Source organism: Somniosus microcephalus, chromosome 7 (genome assembly GCF_052327205.1).
Source record: "Somniosus microcephalus isolate GS21.2 chromosome 7, FLI_Smic_1.0, whole genome shotgun sequence".
In the NCBI taxonomy this organism is placed as follows: Eukaryota; Metazoa; Chordata; class Chondrichthyes; order Squaliformes; family Somniosidae; genus Somniosus; species Somniosus microcephalus.
In genome coordinates this window covers 190,392,965-190,412,655 of record NC_140993.1, presented here as the reverse complement: position 1 = coordinate 190,412,655, position 19,691 = coordinate 190,392,965, and the positions used below count along the sequence as shown (strand labels likewise).

Sequence of the window (19,691 nt, the reverse complement as noted above, 5' to 3'; positions counted from 1 at the left end):
TTAAAATCCCAACAGGGCAGGACTGGAGAGCAAAATATCTTATCACACGGAGAAGAGAGTAGAAAGAAATTTAATGGGTGTCACTTACTGCAGTTTACACAGGATTGATCTAATCTCACAAATCATTATGTACAGATAGTGAGTAGCCTGAAGCGGAATTTGAAAGAATTATAATCTCATTTGCATCTTTGAATATCTTGTGCACCCCACTGCCATACTACCACAACACGTTCTGATGTAGGTCACCAAATATTTTAGTGCCAGCAGAAAAAAATGGAAAGAGGACCATCTTTAATGGCGTCCACATTTGAGGGCTTGTACTAATCATAATGGGGTAAAGTTCCCGCTTTGGGCGTAATCAAAAAATTGTGCCCAAAATGCATTTGAAACTGCGCTGGTTAGGCTACATTTCAAGTTTCCGCTAAAACTAATTTGCATAATTACAAACAAAATCTTCCATGAACCAGCGCAATTGGACAGCGTAATAGAACACAATCTTTTTTTCCCTTTCCATTAAAAGGTACTCTTTGATGTTCTTAAGAGTTGTAACTTTGTGTAGTTTTATTAATATAGCTGCAAATGGGTTTATCACCAAAAATAAGCATTTTTAATAAGTGTGACCAATCCTCCACCTGTGAGTAACCTGATTTAAAATCACTGAAAATGACTTTAAAAAACTATACTGAACCATTTAACAGTTTCATTGGTATACACCAGTCAGTTTCATAGTAAATTAAATTTCCTGTTTAACAAACCTATTGGAGTTCTTTGAGGATGTAACTACTGGAGTAGACAAAGGGGAGCCGGTAGATGTGGCGTATTTGGATTTTCAGAAGGCCTTCGATAAGGTCCCACACAAGAAGTTGGTGTACAAAATTAGGGCACGTGGAATTGTGGGTAATATACTAGCATGGATTGAGAATTGGTTAACAGACAGAAAACAAAGAGTAGGGATAAACGGGTCTTTTTCAGCCTGGCAGGCTGTGACTAGTGGGGTACCGCAAGGATCGGTGCTTGGGCCCCAGCTATTCACAATCTATATCAGTGATTTGGATGAGCGGACTAAATGTAACATTCCCAAATTTACTGATGATACAAAGCTAGGTGGCAGTGCCAATTGAGAAGAGGATGTGAAGAGGCTTCAAGGGGATCTCGACAGGCTCAGTGAGTGGGCGAGAGCATGGCAGATGGAATATAATGTGGATAAATGTGAAGTTATCCACTTTGGTAGAAAAAACAGAAAGGCAGAGTATTTCCTAAATGGTGAAAGATTGGGGAATGCAGATGCTCAAAGGGACCTTGTACATGAGTCACTGAAAGTGAATGTGCAGGTGCAGCAAGCCATTAGAAAGGCAAATGACATACTGGCCTTCATTACAAGAGGATTTGAGTACAGGAATAAAGAAGTCTTACTCCAATTTGCAGATGATACTAAGATGGGAGGGAAAGTAGTGAGTGAGGACATAAAAAACCTGCAAGGGGACATAGACAGGCTAAGTAAGTGGGCAGAGATTTGGCAGATGGAATACAATACTGGAAAGTGTGAGGTTATGCACTTTGGCAGGAAAAATCGTAGAGCAAGCTATTATCTTAATGGCAAGAAACTGGAAAGTACTGAAGTACAAAGGGATCTGGGGGTCCTGGTGCACGAAACTCAAAAGGTTAGTATGCAGGTGCAGCAAGTGATTAAGAAGGCCAATGGAATGTTCGCTTTCATTGCTAGGGGGATAGAATATAAAAATAGGGAGGTATTGCTTCAGTTGTACAAGGTATTGGTGAGACCGCACCTGGAATACTGCATACAGTTTTGGTGTCCATACTTAAGAAAAGACATACTTGCTCTCGAGTCAGTACAAAGAAGGTTCACTCGGTTAATCCCGGGGATGAGGGGATGGACATATGAGGAGAGGTTGAGTAGATTGGGACTCTACTCATTGGAGTTCAGAAGAATGAGAGGCGATCTTATTGAAACATATAAGATTGTGAAGGGGTTGGATCGGGTGGTTGCGGGGAGGATGTTCCCGATGATGGGTGAAACTAGAACTAGGGGGCATAGTCTTAGAAAACGGGGCTGCTCTTTCAAAACTGAGATGAGGAGGAACTACTTCACTCAGAGGGTGGTAGGTCCATGGAATATGCTGCCCCAAAAAGCTGTAGAAGCTACATCATTACATAAATTTAAAACAGAAATAGACAGTTTCCTAGAAGTAAAGGGAATTAAGGGTTACGGGGAGCGGGCAGGAATTTGGACATGAGTCTAGGTTCAGATCAGACATGGCCCTGTGGGTAGCGGAGCGGGCCCAGGGGCCGTGTAGCCTGATCCTGCTCCTATTTCGTGTGTCTAATTCTGTTAGATTCAGGAGATGGTTCTGTGATAGTAGATTGACGGTTAGGATCAGATCAGTCATGATCTTATTGAATGGCGGAGCAGGCTCGAGGGTCCAATTGGCCTACTCCTGCTCCTATTTCTTATGTTCTTATGTTAATTATATAGGGCCTTGGTGAGACCACACCTGGAGCACTGTGTACAATTTTGGTCTCCTTACCTAAGGAAGGATATACTTGCCACAGAGGGAGTGCAACAAAGGTTCATGAGATTGATTCCTGGGATGGCGGGACTGTCATATGAGAAGAGATTGAATAAACTAAGCCTGTATTCTCTTGATTTCAGAAGAATGAGAGGGGTTCTCATTGAAGCATACAAAATTATTACAGGGCTTGATAGGGTGGATGCTGGGAGAATGTTTCACTTGGCTGGGGAGTCTAGAACCAGGGGCCACAGTCTCAAGATAAAGGGTAGGCCATTCAAGACTGAGAGGAGAAGAAATTTCTTCACACAGAGGGTGGTGAATCTTTGGAATTCTCTACCCCAGAGGGCTGTGGCGGCTCAGTCATTGGTATATTCAAAACAGAAGTCGATAGATTTCTGACTAGTAAGGACATCAAGGGATATGGCAATAGGGCCAGTGAATGGAATTGAGGCAGAAGATCAGCCATGATCTCATGGAATGGCGGAGCAGGCTCGAACGGCCGAATGGCTTACTCCTGCTCCTATTTCTTATGTTCTTAAATACTATTTGATATGAAAAATCTTTTAACTGTGCCGACTAGTACCTGTGTGCCATGAAAATTAAGCACAATTTGAAGTGCCTTCCCTAACTAGCAGAATATCGCAATTTCAACTTGTTGGCGTGGCCAGTTTTATGAGCGGGGCCTGATTCGGCAAATTGAATCATAAACTAGCAAAAAAGATCGCGGAATATATGTGCGTAAGTGGTTTTGGTTGTAACCCACTTGTGTTTAAAATTCCCCCATCTTTTGCGCTGGTTCAGCCGATTCTGCCTGGACTATGCTGATATAACGAGCGGAAACTCAACCCAAATAGCTCTGAAAATCTATAGCAGATCTGACGTACTGCTGCTGCAGGAGCAACAACAACTTGTTTTTATATATACAGTACAGTCTTTAACGTAGTAAAACGTCCCATGACGTTTCACAGGAGTATTAAAAGACAAAACATTTGACACCGAGCCACATAAGGAGAATTTAGGGCAAGTGACCAAAAGTTTGGTCAAAGAGGTAGATTTTAAGGAGATTCTTAATGGAGGAAAGAGAGGTATTGAGGCAGAGAGGTTTAGGCAGGGAATTCCAGAGCTTAGGCTCCTAGGCCTAGGCAACAGAAGGCACAGCCACCAATAGTTGAGCGATTATAATCAGGGATGCTCAAGAGGGCAGAATTAGAGTGATGTGCCTCAATAAATCCGAGACTCGATGTTAGCGAAACAAAACAAGGCTTTTATTGACTTAGAAGGTAACACACAGAGGAGAATGTATCTTCCATCCAGAGGTCTGCCGTACTGGATGTGCTGCAGGCTGGGCCAGCTTACATAGGAGCCAGGTATGGGCGGAGCCCTACACACAGTACAATACAATGGAAATGAAACTGAAACCAACCACAGTCACAGGCAGAGAAATACTGATGAGTGATGAATGGAATATTTCATCACATTGAGGAATGCAGATATCCCGTGGGGGCGGGGGGGGTTGCGGTGCTGGGTGGGGGTTGTGGGGCTGAAGGAGATTACAGAGATAGGGAGGGACGAGGCCATGGAGGGATTTGAAAACAAGGATGAGAATTTTGAAATCGAGGCTTTGTTTAACCGGGAGCCAATGTAGGTCAGCGAGCACAGGGGTGATGGAGGAACGGGACTTGGTGCGAGTTAGGACACAGGCAGCCGAGTTTTGGATGACCTCAAGTTTACATAGGGTGGAATGTGGGAGGCCAGCCATAAGTGTATTGGAATAGTCAAGTCTAGAGGTAACAAAGGCATGGATGATGTTTCAGCAGCAGATGTACTGAGACAAGGGCAGAGGCGGACGATGTTACGGAGGTGGAAATAGGCGGTCTTAGTTATTCTGCGGATATGGGGTCAGAAGCTAATTTAAGTGTCAAATATGACACCAAGATTACGAACAGTGTGGTTCAGCCTCAGACAGATGTTAGGAAGCGGGATGGAGTCAGTGGCTAGGGAACGAAGTTTGTGGCGGGGACCAAAAACAATGGGCCAGAAATTCGAGTTGGAGGTTTCCTGCGGGCGCAAGCCGCCGACCTGCACTTGCATAGCGCGCCTGCCATTGTGCTGTGGGCCCGCGTGGGATTCCGATCCTGGGCCTCCTCCAGCTGGCGGTGTGCAGTGCTCACATATTCCAGTGGCGCAGTTAGTTCGCAGTGTCCCCTGGGATCACGTGGGCCATGGGGAGCCAATCGGAGCAGGGAATCTCCATTCATAGATTTGACAGGAAGTCCCCTTGATGGCCTGCACAGGGTTGGAGCTTATGCCTGCCCCAAACATGGTTATTGTTGTCTGGTGGGAGTGGACTTTTTATTTAAGGAGTTCCCATATACTTTTACTGGGAACCAGTGTAGGGTCAGCAGAGATATGCCTAGTCAGACCAGATATGCCTCCCTGAACACCATTGGTTATGCAACCCACCTGGGGAGTCCAGGCTGAGATTGTGGCCTGGACCCCTGAAAATGTGGGAAGAATTTCCTTTTCTTTAAGACAGACTACTTACAATGGGGGCTGCAAGAATATGTATAATTTGTTCACAGGTTTGGGAGAGAGGGGAATCTTTGGCTGGAATTTCTGACCTTTCCGAATGGAGAGTGCTCTAGATGCATCCCTAGTGGCACCCCACCCACCAATGACAATATAATTAGGAAACCTATTTCTAACCCCATGAGATCTGCCAGGATCAGTGGCAGAAGCTCTTGGCGGCCGGGATTGCAGCGTGCCGATTTTTGGGACCAATATTCTGAACTATTGAGAAAAAGTCTTGCCAGAGTATAATTGACTTTTTGTAACAAATAGTGCATTCACCTCATTCTTTCAAAGGCTCTTTTACATTATTCACTATCATAAGAACATAAGAATTAGGAGCAGGTGTCGGCCATACGGCCTCTCAAACCTGCTCCACCATTCAATAAGGTCATGGCTGATCTTTGACCTTAACTCCACTTTCCTGTCTGATCTCCATATCCCTTGATTCCACTAGAGTCCAAAAGTCTATGGGGGAGAAATTGGGTATCAACTATCACTGGGTGCTACCCAATTTTAACGGATGCAATCTTCCGGTTTAGCGCTCCAGGAGGGAAGTGGAGCGCTAAATCAGGCGCTACCAGTTCCCTTGGAGCGCTAAACCATGGAAGAGGGGCGGTAGCGGCAAAGTGCCGCACTATGTCCAGTGTGGTGCTGTCAGGATCAGAGGCTCCTTCCCTCCCTTAAAGAGACGGGCCATTGCTGCAGGCTCTGCAAGAAAACAAATCCGCTGATCGCTGACGGCACCTCTGATTGGCGCCGATCAGCCCTAAGCAATCTAACAGTGCAGGGCTGATCAATCACGGCACCTGAAGAATAGAAGAAAATGCAGAGTCTTGATGAAACAATTTTCGCCTACCTCATTGGTAATCCCTTTAACTACCACACCCCAAGCGGCCATCTGCGGTGACAATGCCTCCTGCAGCTGCCGGTGTTGACACCCGGCGATGTTGCAAGGGGCGGAAGCCAAGTTCGCATCCGGGGCGGTAACGGGGCACTGTGCACCGGATGATGTCACGATCTCCGGGGTGCAGGAATCACGGCATTAGGGTTTACTGCCGCCACTAACCTGCAGGTGAAGTTCGCGGGCGGCAGTACTCTCGCCATGCCCAGCCGCAAAGCCAGTAGCGCCCTGTTATCGCCCCCCGGAGGCACTAACGGGAGGCCCAAGCCAGGGGAATTTCTAGCCCTCTCTGTCTCAGCCTTGAATATACTCAATGATTCATCACCTTTGGGGTAGAGAATTCCAAAGATACACAACCCTCTAAGTGAAGAAATTTCTCCTCATCTCAGTCTTAAATGACCGACCACTTATCCTGAGACAATGCTCCCTAGTTCTGGACTCTGCAGCCAGGGGAAACAATCTCTCAGCATCTACCCTGTCAATCCCCTTCAGAATCTTGTATGTTTGAATGAGATCACCTGTCATTCTTCTAAACTCCAGAGAGTATCGGCCCAATCTACTCGATCTCTCCTCATAGGATAATCCTCTCATAGAAAACATAGAAAAATAGGAGCAAGAGTAGGCCCTTCGAGCCTGCTCCGCCATTCAATTTGATCATGGCTGATCCTCTATTTCAATAGCATATTCCCACTCTCTCCCCATATCCCTTGATGCCTTTGTGTCTAAAAATCTATCTCCTTCTTAAATATATTCAGTGATTTGACCTCCACAGCCTTCTGTGGTAGAGAACTCCACAGGTTCACCACCCTCTGAGTGAAGAAATTTCTCCTCATCTCAGTCCTAAATGTCCTACCCTGTATCCTGAGACTGTGACCCCTTGTTCTAGACCCCCCAGCTAGGGGAAACATCCTCCCTGCATCCAGTCTGTCTAGGCCTGTCAGAATTTTATACGTTTCAATGAGATCCTCTCTCATCTAAACTCTAGTGAATACAATCCTAGTCAACCCAATCTCTCCTCATACGACAGTCCTACCATCCCAGGAATCAGTCTGGTGAACCTTCGCTGCACTCCCTCTATGGCAAGTTATTCTTTCTTAGGTAAGCAGACCAAAACTGCACACACTACTCCAGGTGTGGTCTCACCAAGGCCCTGTATAACTGTAGTAAGACATCCTTGCTCCTGTACTCAAATCCTCTTGCAATGAAGGCCAACATACCATTTGCCTTCCTAACTGCTTGCTGCACCTGCATGTTTGCTTTCAGTGACTGGTGTACAAGGACACCCAGATCCCTTTGTACATCAACATTTCCCAATTTATCACCATTTAAATAATACTCTACCTTACTGTTTTTCCTACTGAAGTGGATAACTTCACATTTATCCACGTTATGCATCTGCCATGTATTTGCCCACTCTCTCAACTTGTCTAAATCGCCTTGAAGCCTCTTTGCATCCTCCTCAAAACTCACAATCCCACCTAGTTTTGTGTCGTCAGCAAACTTGGAAATATTACATTTGGTTCCCTCATCCAAATCATTGATATATATTGTGAATAGCTGGGGCCCAAGCACTGATCCCTGCGGTACCCCACTCTTCACCGCCTGCCAACTAGAAAATGATCCGTTTATCCCTACTCTCTGTTTTATGTCTGTTAACCAATCCTCTATCCATGCTAATATATTACCCCCAACCCCATGAGCCCTTATCTTTCATAACGACCTTTTATGTGGCACCTTATCGAATGCCTTTTGGAAATCCAAATATACTACATCCACTGGTTCCTCTTTATCTACCCTGCTGGTTACATTCTCAAAAATCTCTAATAAATTTGTGAAACACGATTTCCCTTTCTTAAAACCATGTTGATTCTGCCTAATCATATTATGATTTTCTAAATGCCCTGTTACCACTTCCTTAATAATGGATTCCAGCATTTTTCCGACAACTGATGTCAGGTTGTCTGGCCTGTCATTCCCTGTTTTCTCTCTCCCTCCTTTCATGAATAGCGGGGTTACATTTGCTACCTTCCAATCTGCTGGGACCGTTCTGGAATCTGGGGACTTTTGGAAGATCGCAACCAATGCATCCACTATCTCTGCAGCCACCTCTTTTAGAACCCGAGGATGTAAGCCATCAGTTCCAGGGGATTTGTTGGCTTTTTAGTCCCATTAGTTTCTCAAGTACTTTTTCTCTACTGATCTTAATTACTTTAAGCTCTTCACTCTCATTAGTCCCTTGTTTCCCCACTATTTTTGGTGTGCTTTTTGAGTCTTCTACTGTGAAGACAGATATGAAATATTTGTTTAAAGACCTTGGGTGAAAAATTTGGTCGCGCTCCCTTTGGGGCACTAACTTCACCGGGGCACTACTTTTAGCGCCTGAAAAAGTTAGCAGCTCCGCGCCCGAAATTCACTGGTAGTGCCCCAAGAGGGTGGCGGGGCGCTACTGGAAGCATTCCCCCTCCACCTTGGGGCGCTACCAGTGAATATCGTGGCACTACATGGCACTGTGGCACATAGCGCCGTGGTACTGCAGGCCATGCAGCGCGACCCGGGGCCCAGCTGGGCCACCAGGGATCAGGGTGCCGGCAAAAGAACGCGGCACTCGAGGAGTGCCAGGCTGACACCCCGCGGGAAGGCTGCATAGAAGGCCGGGGATGGCAAAGGGGGCAGGTGCTGGCAAGTGGCCAGCAACAAAAATGGCCACCAGGCACCTCCCCTTTAAATATCGCCGCCCCGGCCGCACGTACACCCCCTGACTCTGTCGGACATAGCGTCCAGCAGTAAGTCAGGGGGCGCTACGCACGGCGATGGCATAATCGCTGGAGGCGCAGTGCCGTGGGGTGCTACCGGTTACCGCTGCTACTAACCTCCCGCTGAATTTCGCGGGAGACATTAGCAATGCAGCACCTGGGTGCTAGTTACTTTGTGCCCCATTAGCGCCCTCTTAGTGAGGCACAAAGCACCCAAATTTATTCCCCATTATAATTTCTCCTGTCTCAGCCTCTAAGGGACCAATGCTAACTTTTGCTATTCTTTTCATTTTTATATATTTGTAGAAGCTCTTATAATCTGTTTTTATATTTCTTGCTATTCTGTTTTCTCCTTTTTTTAATCAATATTTTGGTCACCTTTGCTGGTTTCTAAAGCTCTTCCAGTCCTCAGGCTTACTGCTATTCTTCACAACATTATAAGCCTCTTCTTTTAATCTAATACTATGCTTAACTTCTTTAGTTAGCCACGGATGAATAACTTTTCCCGTGGAGTTTTTATTTCTCAATGAAATGTATATTCGTTGAGAATTTTGAAATACTCTTTAAATGTTTTCCACTGCTTATCGACTGTCATACCTTTTAATCTAATTTCACAGGCCATCATATCCTGTGTAACAGGAACACTATGAGAACCCTGTGGACATTCCAGACGAGGAGCTTTTAGATCTACCTAAGAGGACAGATGGGGCCTCAGTTTTACCCAAAAGACTCACCTCCGACAGTGGAGTACTATCTCAGTGCTATACTGCAGTATCAGCCAAGATTATGTGCTCTAGTCCTGGAGTGGGGCTTGTTCCCACACCTTCTGTCGCAGAGGCTTGAGCGCTACCATTGAGCTAACGTTGATAGATGAATGTGTTACCACTTGTAAGCTTTTATTTCACAGCTAATTTCTGGGTCATTGTTACACAAGACATTTGAATTGTGAAATTAAACATACATTCCTGCTGCAACAGATATCAAATAAAATTTAACTCATTATCTGAAGAGCATTTACTTGCAACAAAACTCACGTTTTGAAAAGCAATCCTATGTTGAAACTACATTACAACAGTGACTACACTTCAAAAGTACTTCATTGGTTGTAAAGCGCTTTGCGATGTCCTGAGATCGTGAAAGGCGCTATATAAATGCAAGTCTTTTTTTTAATGTATTATCACAAAAATGTCTCTGATTTGCAAACTTATTTGGCAACAACCAGCCTACATTTGTAACAAGATACAAGAGCTATACTTGTTAGTATTAATGCTTCATTAAGTCTCATGTTAGAATAAGCTGATATTTTTGCTTGTCCTATAGCCACAACTCTAGGGAGCTTTTTAGTGGGGAAGGGATAGTTCATTTAAGAAATGAGTAGTCAGCCCCCTTAGTACTGAGGCTACCAGATTCCTCCTCTGCATTTGAGGCAAGCTGAGAGCTAGTGTCAACAAAATGAAAAGTCAGAATTTTTCAAATGAACAAATATAACAGCGAGATATCTGCCCCACGATACAATAGGAGTACAAGTAGACTTTTCTTGTTTGAATAGAAAGTGTTTTTCAAGGAAGTGTTTCATTTTTACTTTTGCTTTATGCCTGATGTCCAAATTTCTTCTGACACCAATTTCAACTTGGTCATTTCTATATGGCCACATAATTCAAATAAATTGAAAATGCTGGGTAATGGTTGGAAGAGGTAATTCTTTCCTGCACAGGTACAAAAAAGGTTACATTGCATTCTGCACTATATAGCGAGTAGTTAGATGAAAATTCAGCACATTATGATTTGTAGGATGATGTGAAACTTTGCTCTATGTACAGATGAAAAGGGATAGCATAACTTGAATAGACTGCTGTAATCCTGAGTTTAGATTTCAATGGGACCTGAGAAAACAGTTGCATATTTGCAATTAAAAGGAAAAAAACAATATGAGCAACTTCCTATATTAAGCTATCTGTTTAAATACATTTTAATCACATTACAGAAACTGATTTCCATATGTGTTAAAAGCATATTTCAAATGCATATTTTCTTTGTAGTGCACACCATGATAATTTAGCTCTGCTTGGTTTTTGAACTGTATGGCCTAGAAATTCAGTGGGCTTTGCGCCCAGTTACCGCCCAAAGAGGGCTTCTGCGCCAGTCTGGAAACTTCGGGCTAAATTCAGTGACGCGCTAATTGCGGTGGTAGCCGGTAGCGCTGCGCCGCCACCGATGACGTCATCGGTGTGCGCAGTGCCCCGGTTCCGCCCCGACACCGGCCCGACCCCCATCTTCAGTAGCGGCCGCCTCTTCCGTGGTGGCCGCTAATAACATTCAGAGACCGGGTCCGTACTGCAGCCTTAGTGGGGCGCTTTAAGGTGGAGGTGCGGCCGGCCGCTTTTTCGGCGGCCGCCTGCCCGCACCTCCTTCCCCGGCCTCCTCCACCCCCCCCCCCCCCCCCGCGGCATTGCCGGCTGGCTTCCGGGAGCCCGGCACTTCTCCGTTGTGCCGGGCTCGTTTGCCGGCACTCGCGATCGGGGCTCCGGCTGTTGCAGGCACCTCCCCCTTAAGAGAGGGAGGAAGGCCTGCAGTACCACAGCCTGCCGCTCCGCTGCGGGTGGCGCTGCGGCAACTAGCGCGCCGATATTCAGTTTCAGCGCCCCAAGCGGGGGCGGCCACACCCTTGAACAGCGGCCGTCCTCGACTTGGGGCGCTGAAACTGAATATCCGATGGGCGCGAGTGGCTCCGCGCCCAGCGGTAAATTCTGGGCGCAAGCGAGCTGGCGGGGCTATACCTAATTTCTAGCCCTATGAGTTTATATAATTTCACAATGTTCTTAATTTCGCGCACATCTTTAGGACTTAATGGTGAGTTTGAAGCAATATGAGCCCATGAACCTCAACTGAAATTGTTCCTCTTATTAAATATTGGGAACTGCATGTCAGCAAGAATATCATTCTTGAAATATGGAGTTGAATTTGCCTTCAAAAATCCACATTTCAAGTATGTGTAAAATTGAACTTGATTTCTAAGTTATGAAACTGTAGAATGTAACTAAGACGATATTTATATGGTGGAACCATTTCCAGGTAACACTGGAGGTGACACAAGCATACACACTATTATCCATGCACAGTTGCTCACAAGCCACATCGGTGACTTAAATTTTTGACTGCAGACCTCCCCCAATGTAATGGAAAGGACAGTGATGTTAAAAACGTTATTGCTGACGTTCTGTGGTCAACAATTGGCAGCCAGCAATATTAAGTGTCAACAATCCATTTGCCTCTACAGGCTCTTTTGGAAACCCACTCTGGATGCACTAGTACTACCTGGATCAGCCATGATCGCATTGAATGGTAGAGCAAGCTCAAGGGGCCGCATGGCCTACTCGGTGGCATAGTGGTTAGCACTGTTGCCTCACAGCGCCAGGGACCCGGGTTCGAATCCGGCCTCGGGTGACTGTGTGGAGTTTGCACATTCTCCCCGTGTTTGCGTGGGTTTCCTCCGGGTGCTCCGGTTTCCTCCCACAGTCCAAAGATGTGCGGGTTAGGATGATTGGCTATGATAAATTGACCCTTAGTGTTAGTGGGGTTACGGGGATAGGGTGGGATAGGTGTTGATGACGGGGATCGGGTGGGATATGTGTCGGTGCAGGCTCGATGGGACGAAATGGCCTCTATCCGCACTGTGGGGTTTCTGTGATTCTGTGATTTCTGTGATTCCTGCTCTTATTTCTTATATTCTTATGTTCTTACCTTGTTTTTATTACAGCATTGCATCTAAAAGCAGAACTGTAATGTAAACAGATTAGGAAAGTAATAACGACTTTTACTTTTGTTCCATAGCTCATTTCGATCCATTTCATAACCTTGTAAGAACCACTTCCAATTTTAAAATAAAAATGAAAAAACTTCTAATGCACAGCAAGATCATCATCAGCTTCTGTAAAGAGAAAGGTCAGGTTAATATTTCAGATTGAGAACTTTCATCTAATCAGGATACTTAAAGATAAGGGGAACCCTAAATTAGGCTGAACAAAACAATCGGAGAAGAGAAGAATGGGTAAAAGTAGAAGAAACATTGGCTTCTGCCATGGTGAGATGATAATGCCTTTTCATACCCCTTTGCTCTTTTAGTGATTCTTCATTTACTCAACTGATCTTTACGTATCTATCAGGTTTCATTTCTTTCCAACTTTGTGCTTGACATTTAACTCACTTACTCATCTCTGTGGCAGGGGTCAGTACTCCTGATATTTTTACCTGTTGCTCTCTTCCCTCCCTCTCCACTTGTTTTGTTCAGTTAAGGTCCTCTCATCTTTTTGTTTCCACATCTGATGATATGATCTATGCCCAACACATTAATCTGTCTTTTCCCTTTACAGGTGCTGATGGAATGTTGTGTAGTTCCATAATTTTCTGTTTTTATTTCAAATTTATATTATTTGCAGTTTTTGATTTATTTGTGGTGCTACTATTGTGTTGGCTTCTTTGAATTTTTCAGATAAACTGTGACTAAAAGTTTGCTTGTCAACAACACCAACTTGCTTGTAACATAGTAAGACATCCCAAGGCGCGTCACAGGTGTGTAATCAGACAAAAATTAACCGAGCCAAAAAAGGAGACATTAGGATAGGGACCTTGGTCAAAGAGGTAGGTTTTACAGAGCATTTTAAAGGAGCAGTGAGAGCTGGAGAGGTGATAGGTTTAGGGAGGGAATTCCAGAGTCTAGACAGCTGAAGGCACGATCGCCAATAGTGGGGCGAAGGAAGTCAGGGATGGTCAAGAGGCCAGAGTTGGAAGAACACCGAGCTTTGAAAGGGCTGTAGGGCTGGAGGAGGTTACAGAGATGGGGAGGAGCGAGGCCATGGAGGAATTTGAACACAAAGTTGATCATTTTAAAATTAAAATGTTGGTGGATCAAGAGTCAGTGTAGGTCTGCAAGCACAGGGCTGATAGATGAATAGGACTTTGTGCGAGTTAGGATACGGGCAGCAGAGCTTTTGATGAGCTTAAGTTTATGGAGGATGGAAGATGGGAGGTTGGCCAGGATGCATTGGAATAATCGAGTCTAAAGGTAACAAAAGCATCAATGAGGGTTTCAGCAGCAGATGGACTGAGGCAGGGGCAGAGAGGGACGATATTATGAAGGTGGATGTAGATGGTATTTATGATGGAGAGGGTATGGGGTCAGAAGTTCAGGTCAAATAGGATGGCGAGATTGCAAACGGTCTGGTTCAGCTTGAGAACCTGGGGAAAGGAGTTTGTCGGGGATCAAAGGCATTGGCTTCAGTCTTCCCAATGTTTAATTGGAAGGAATTGTGGCTCATCCAGGACTGGATGTCGGACAAACAGTTTGACAACACAGAGGCAGTGGAGGGGTCGAGAGAGGTGGTTGAGAGTAGAGCTGAATATCGTCAGCGTACATATGGAACCTGATGTGTTTTCGGATGATTATCACACTACTCATTCAGCTACCACTGGTACTTACAATCTATTGCTACCATGAATCTTACTTTGTTACCCATTAAACTACTATGAGTTATACATGTCATCCCCTCACTTTCTGGACAACCATACAGACTTAGCCTTGGCTTTGAAGGATTCACATTTTGGTCCCTCCAAGTACAAACACAAATGACAAATAACTCTGACATTCGTTGTTTGTGCTGTCATACTCGCATGTAAACTGTAACGCACCCTAAGTATGTAAGCAGGAGGCCAAATACTAAAAACTCCAGGCAGGTACTTGCATTTCAAAGGAGAGTTTGACTGTATAGCTATATATCAAAGAAAGCTCAGGTAACCCAAGGGAATCTTCAGATTCTAATTTGCACAAAGATCTGAGAGATCAGAGAAATTTTCCTTTACCAACATTTGAGATGGCTGGATAGACACCCCCTTGTCCATTTGAGAGATATTTCCTTTTTTAATTATATATCTGAAGAATGCTTTGTAACCTGACTGAATGCCAAATTATTTAAAATGGACTTCATTCTTTTGATCTCGGGAATGGAATAACCTCGGACATAAAAAAAAATTCCCAGATGGCACTGAGCAAATTTCACTTGCATCAAAGCAGTTTGGACTTAAATAGATAGAGTAGCTTTAGGCAGAAAAATAATGCAATTTAAATGCTAATTGCAAACAAACGTGCATGTAGGCAAGGACATTTTGTTTACAGAATATATAACCAAATAGGCAGACTTTGCGGATCAGTGAATAATTTTGGTCCTATTGAAAGTATAAGTTGCATTGTGCATTTAATTTTAAGAAGCACTTCAAACATAAGATGGTGCTGCCATGTAGCTCCATTGTGAATAATTTCAGATTGCAGTGACACAGGTCTCACCATTAATACAGCTCAGAGCACCTCATTAGATGGCTGTGCCCCTGTTAAGAAAAGGAACATTTTATTTCTCGTAAGTAATTTCCCAACAGAATTATTTTGTCTTTTTGTAAGAAGCAATTTCTATAGAACTCAGACTACTGTCCCTTGACTACCTATCTTGTGCCTCTGCCTTCCCTCTCACCGAAACAAAAACACAGTATTGCAACAAATTTGACTTTTAGAAGTGAGAGTAAATGAGTTTACAGTTTCTTTCCACTGGCATACCTTTAGTGATCCTAAGTGCACCCAGTTCTATCATTGGTAAGCAGCTATCAGTTAGCAAAAGATGCACATGTGGGTGCCATGGTTGCCACAAAGTGTAAGCAGCAATATGCAAGCATCAGAAAAGAATGGCTGACTATTTCCTCTTTGCCAAATAAAGTCGATCTTCTCAGTCTATGACAGGTTTCTAAAATGTCTTTCAAAGATTTCTGTTGCGTATCAAGGAGGGGAGGGGGAGAGTGGTAGCAGGGGGAAGGAAGGTGAAATCTATCACATGAAAGAGCTTGGAGGGTAAGGAAAAGAATATCGATGTAATATCGATGTAACACGTTGAAATTTTGATGTTTTGGTGCAATGCTGATTTGAATTTAAAGTATTCTTCATTTTATGTGCCAACTACATATTGCTGTGTAGGATTCAGCTTTTACTTCATTTTTGTAACATCTATTTGATCTGTAATACAGAATTTTCTTTATAATGTACATAAAAAACCCATGGCAAAGAATTTTATTATTGGTGTATGACAGATAACTGGCGTTAGCAGCATAATGCAAGGGCTTTCCCAATGGCCTGGTGGCTAACAGCACACCGCATACAGGCCAAGAAGGTTCCAGGTTCAATCCCCAGTGCCTGCTTTTAGAGGTGCAGACATTGCAAGTACCCTCAGTGCTAGGGAGAAGAGAAGAAAAGTCAGCCAGACTACCCCATTTCCTGATTACCACTCCTGACCTATATTGGAAAGTAAGCATGTGTGAAATTGATGAAAATGATTTTGTTCTATTTGCTGTGGGATTGCTCTTGCATTCTCTCCTTATGGAGAGAAGTCTTAAATTCATGAAAAATGGGGATACATATTCAGATCCTGAAGGGTCCTATTTTGTGTATGTTGAGACCCAGGTTTGGTTACAAGGTCAGGGGAGGTCACGTAATTTAAATAATGCTAGTGGGTTCCCACACCACTGGGGCACATCTCAGGCATCTGCCTGACAGGAGACCAGAAATTATGCTATCTGGCTGCCCCCAGAAAAAAGCTGCCAGTATGTCCAACATCCCCCTTAATAAGAGGGCTGAAAAAAACTGTGAACAATTTGAAGATTTTCAGGGGTACAAGCCATGACCTAAGTCTGGACCCTCAGGTGGGTGCAGATTTTGGCAACAGTGAGTTGATGTATGGGCCCTCCTATCTTCTTCCTGGCCAGCAACAAAAACACACAGGCTGGAAGTCCCCTTCCCTGGCCACATTCCCCCCCCACCCACTCTTATGCACATCCCTTGTTTTGGGATGGCAGAGGGCCCAACTGTAGGGGGGCATCTTTTAACTGGTTTAAGGTAATTTACCTGGTCTGCAGCCTTTGCCTGCACTCTGACCAATTCCAATCTTTTTCCTGGTTTACGGTAATTCACCTGGCCAGGCAGTCTTTTGCTGCTACACTGTAAACCAATTTCCAAACAGCGGTTTCGAATCGCTACCCCACCTTCCAGTTCTGACTGGAGGGCTTATAATTAATGATATATTAAAAACGGACAAGTGGTTTTGATGTGAGAAAGTCAACTCTTATTAAACCAAAGAAACTATAATCAAATATTATAGTGGGCAGCACGGTGGCATAGTGGTTAGCACTGTTGCCTCACAGCTCCAGGGACCCGGGTTCGAATCCGGCCTCGGGTGACTGTCTGTGTGGAGTTTGCACATTCTCCCCGTGTTTGCGTGGGTTTCCTCCGGGTGCTCCGGTTTCCTCCCACAGTCCAAAGATGTGCAGGTTAGGTTGATTGGCTATGATAAAATTGACCCTTAGTGTTAGGGGGATTAAATACGTGGGGTTACGGGGATAGGGTGGGATATGTGTTGGTGTAGGGGTTACGGGGATCAGGGGTGGGATATGTGTCGGTGCAGGCTCGATGGGCCGAAATGGCCTCTATCTGCACTGTGAGGTTTCTGTGATTCTTCTGTGATTATACCACACGAACACAGTAATTACAGTAAAATGCTTAAATGGGGGAAGGCAGATGGCAAAAATGAGGGATAAGTGACTACAATGTTGATTAAACAATCTTAGCAATTTCCCCTTAATTACCACCCCCTAACTAGGTTGCCTTGCTGAGGAGTCAGAAACCCTGCTCACCTGGGGTCCAGCGAAGTAAGAGAGCGATAGCTTCTCCGGAGCTATCTTTATACCTTGTGAGCTCCTGCTGTTTTGCTGTCTGCAAAATTCGCGCCCAAAGTTCCAATACACAAAAGAAAGGCTGTGATTGGCTGATTCAAAATGGTTGGAGTGATTTAATGTGTCTACACTCTGGGGCCGGAATGTTCCCACCCACCTCCGGAGTTCACCTGGGCTAAAACAAAAGGGAATCCAACTGCCCTATTGTTCAGAATGATGGGTGATTCAAACCCATCCATTCCTAAACTGTTGCATATCAAAGAGTCCTTTCCACAGTTTCAATGTGCCTCATTGCCTGTGAGTGCTTTGAATGGGTTTGGATTTCTGTATAAATAGAGGCGATTGTTCTGCGGTTAGTCTCAAGTGGGCTAATCTCTTAAGTAAATAAACATCCTGCAGTTTCTTAGAAGGGAACCTCCCTTTGATTGACAGGTCTTTCTCACAGCCACTGCTAGATCCTCCCACACAGACATACTCCAAGCTGCTAGTTGCTCTTTTAAGCCTTTTGGCCATCCCTTCTGATGGCCATTTTCAAACCTCTTTGCAATATACACAGTTTGAAACTCAGAGGTACCATTTTTAATAAAATGTAATGTCTTAGATCCTGATGTTGCCCAAGTGCTGCTTTGCCCAATGCAGCTTTTCACGATTCTGGGTATGTTTTAAAAACACTGTCCTACCCAGAGGCAATTCAAAACACATGCTTCTTCATCCACGATGTGGACCAATATATTTTCAATCTTCAGGGAAAATAGGGGAATTTTGCAAACCCCTACACAACTCAAACAAAGGCCCATAGAAACTAGCAGAGAAAGCCAGGAGGAGATGTACCCAGATCCTGGCCTAACTTCCAGCTCTTCCATCGCACTCCCACTGGACTTGCAGTGGGGGCGCACTGATAGGGTTGCAGATATTTGGCCCTAAAATTTTGGGGAGATCCAGGTAATGATGGGTTGCCAGGACCTTAGTAACTTTTTAAGTATTGAGAATGTGGTCTTCTGGAGAGGGAAGGATATAAGAATAATGTAATGTTTATAGAGTATATTTTCCTGATCCTTGATTTCAGGGAATGTTAATTTCCCTGTGTGTAAAGGTTAGGAAAATGGGACAAAGAACCAGTTTTCCAGGGCTCTGCCCATTTTACATTGCTCTGAAATTGCTGCTGCTTTCCAGAGAAAACAATCGGGCCCGCACCTACAGTGAATACAGGCCCATTAGGGCCATGAAGTTGGTGTCTCACCTCATTTTATGAGAGAATCATTTGCTGGACACCACTGTACTAAGGCACCCAGGGGAACATTGCACTGTGTCCTGTCCCTGAGCATCCACTGAAGGAGGGTGCACAGGATTTCCAGAGGCAGGCTAGAGAAGCCTGCAGTTGTGCCTCAGTCTCCTGTCCCTTCTGTCGGTGCCAGGAGGCGGACCTGACGAGCGGTGCCCCTTGATGGCTCAGGATAGGAAATCCAGGCTCTCCTGGGCTTCGGCAAGAGCACAGGGGATATGAAGCTCTGCCCTTATATATTTTGAAAACTGCCTTGACTGTTAATGGTATTTTCATTGTTTTTTGTTTGACTGAATTTATACATATATTTTTAATATTTGCATTAAACTATTAAAACAAAACACATGCAAAACTAAAGCCAACAGCATTTTTAAACTGCTTCAGCTGTTGTATAGTTCTTGGCTTGGTAGATTTCAGAGCCTGAGCAGTACTGCTACACTGTCATTTTAATTTTTTATGCAATGGCCTAGAAATTCAGTTGGCGCCGCGCCAGGGCTTTAGCGCCGGAAAGTTAGCGCCGGCGCTAAGTCCCCCTGCGCGCGCCAAAAATTCAGTAGCGCCGCGCCCAAACGGCTGCCGGCGCTACTGAAGGGTGTTTGCGCCTGAAAATGGGCACTACCTGCCGCATTGCGGCGCTATTCCGGCGCTGCGGCGCCCGATGTGGTGCGGCAGGCTCGGGAAGTGCAGGCCTCCTCCTTCAGTTAAGGAGGAGCTGCCTGCACCCGCCTGCTGGCCGGTAAAATCTTCACAAAAATGAGCCCGGCACCTCGGGGAAGTGCCGGGCTCGCAGCCCAGAAGCATCTGTTCCGCGGGGGGGGGGGTGGAGGAGTCCGGGGAGGGAGGTGCGGGCAGGCGGCCGGCCGCCGCGCGACCTTAATGCGCCGGCGCAAACT

At 45.0% G+C, this 19,691-nt stretch overlaps 1 protein-coding gene across 1 annotated transcript in view; it reads left to right on the top strand.

Moving 5' to 3' along the window:
• Window positions 1-19,691, top strand: part of csmd3b (CUB and Sushi multiple domains 3b) — a 1,929,854-nt gene that overhangs the window by 1,764,187 nt on the left and 145,976 nt on the right. The gene's annotated exons all lie outside the window — the stretch shown is intronic.